Source organism: Montipora capricornis, chromosome 7 (genome assembly GCF_036669925.1).
Source record: "Montipora capricornis isolate CH-2021 chromosome 7, ASM3666992v2, whole genome shotgun sequence".
Taxonomy (NCBI): Eukaryota; Metazoa; Cnidaria; class Anthozoa; order Scleractinia; family Acroporidae; genus Montipora; species Montipora capricornis.
In genome coordinates this window covers 18800176-18802014 of record NC_090889.1, presented here as the reverse complement: position 1 = coordinate 18802014, position 1839 = coordinate 18800176, and the positions used below count along the sequence as shown (strand labels likewise).

At 37.2% G+C, this 1839-nt stretch overlaps 1 protein-coding gene across 1 annotated transcript in view; it reads right to left on the bottom strand.

The window, feature by feature from the left end:
- LOC138056365 (tetratricopeptide repeat protein 28-like) overlaps positions 1-1481 on the bottom strand; it is a 15919-nt gene extending 14438 nt beyond the window's left edge. The window contains exon 1 of the mRNA XM_068902146.1: positions 1406-1481. The gene's annotated coding sequence lies outside the window, so the exon portion shown is untranslated. The remainder of the gene's footprint in view (positions 1-1405) is intronic.
- Between the last annotated feature and the right edge of the window lie 358 nt (positions 1482-1839).

The following is a 1839-nucleotide window of genomic DNA, read 5'->3' as shown; positions in this document are numbered from 1 at the left end:
TTCATGCCCCTTTGTTTTGCATTTGACGCACCAATTGCTATACGACAAAACGCGTTTCATTTATAATTATTATACATCAGACTCACCATGAAAAATCTGATTGGTCGAGAGCATTCAATCAATTCACAATAGCTTGTGAACTTGACATGATAAATGTAATATCTGCTGCAGTTACTACATTTATCATGTCAAGTTCAACGTCTGCCTGGTTACTAAGCCCCTTGGAGTGTTCTCCTCAGAAACAAAATGGCTGAACGCTTCGCTTCTGTTTTTGAGGATGAATCATGTGAAAATGTATAATAAAAAAATAATTGAATTCGGCTTTCGCATGATCGTGTCTGTGTTATCTGCCTCAGCCTTCGGTGGAGCATTGAGGTCTGGTAGAGACTGCAAACGTCCCCCTAAAATATCACCTAAAATCGCTTTTTAAACTGAATATCCGAACATTCCGAATACAATGTTGACGCAGGCATGATATGGACAACAGAGAACTTAAGATAGTTGAAGACAGTGGAGATAAAGATTTTGCTACCAAATACACTAGCGGTGTTGATAGGGCGACACTGTGAACTGTCACGAGAAAAGAATAGCGACAATTAAACAGTCATGTATCGGTGGAGTTTTCGAATAAGTTATAGGACCACCTTCAACCGACAGGTTTTTCGACCGTTTGTTTTTGTTATGGAAATTCGCATTGCTTAACTCTCTTGTTATCGGAGTGATACGATTGGATGAATTTCAGCTTTGGCTGTATATTCATATGTGAAAATTGTTCCACGGCTCGTAATGCCTGCCGGTTGAAGGTGGGCCTTTAAAATCAAGAAAGTCTGAGATAATTGAGTCGTTTGTATAGCGCGTTAGAGACTAAATAAGAAAGACATATTTCGTGTAATTCTAGCATAACGGTTGTGATGAGAATAAATATTTTTATATATCTGAAAAAAATCGGGTTTTTTAATCTAAACCTCAATTAGATGGCTTATTGGACGCCTCTAAGACCTATCAAAATCGGGAAAAACTCATGAATCAAAAACGATGATGAGTTAGGAGCTCCCTGCCTTTGGACAATTACACTTGACTGGTGAGGCAAAATTGCCAGATAGGAAAACTCAAAAGTAAATTAATTGTCGACCTTAATTATAAAAACTATACTTTACCATCCTTGAAGCAGGACTTATCTAAGTTGACATCTATCGATAACTTACTTCACCATTGGTACAATTAAATGTTGCACGCCTGAAACTTTTGTTCAATTCAAGCAGGCGTTGCCCTTGTTCCTGCTATAAGGACGTTGTTTATTCGTCCTGAATTCTAATCGCAGCCGTTGGCGAACTGTAGTCAAACACACAGAACTAGTCTCAATACTCTTGAAGTATTATAGTATTTCAAGTTGAAAATTACTCACCTTTTTCGGCGATTCCTGAGTCAATTACAGCTTGACCAAGCAACGAAATCTGCGGTCTGATAAAAAAAATGAAAAAAGAGAAACGCGATTAAGGAAGGGAATCACACCTTTTTTCTGGGAATGATCTGTGCCTGATAAACTACTTTCTTTGCCTCAACGTACTAGAAACATAAAGTTGGTTTCTGTTACTTTGTCACAGTGTGAATACATATATAGCATGAATTAAAACTTGAGGAAAACTAAAACAAGCTGTAATGGTGTCAACTATGCAAAACTTAAGAGTTTTAATCTTTAAATCGAGTTCTAAGATATGATGACACGACTTTTTTGATAAGCTTAGCAAACAGAAGAACATATCTTCACCCAGCCTGATCTCGAGTAACAATCTGACCATAAATGCATTGTTTCAAAGTAACGATGTTCCTATAGAATTG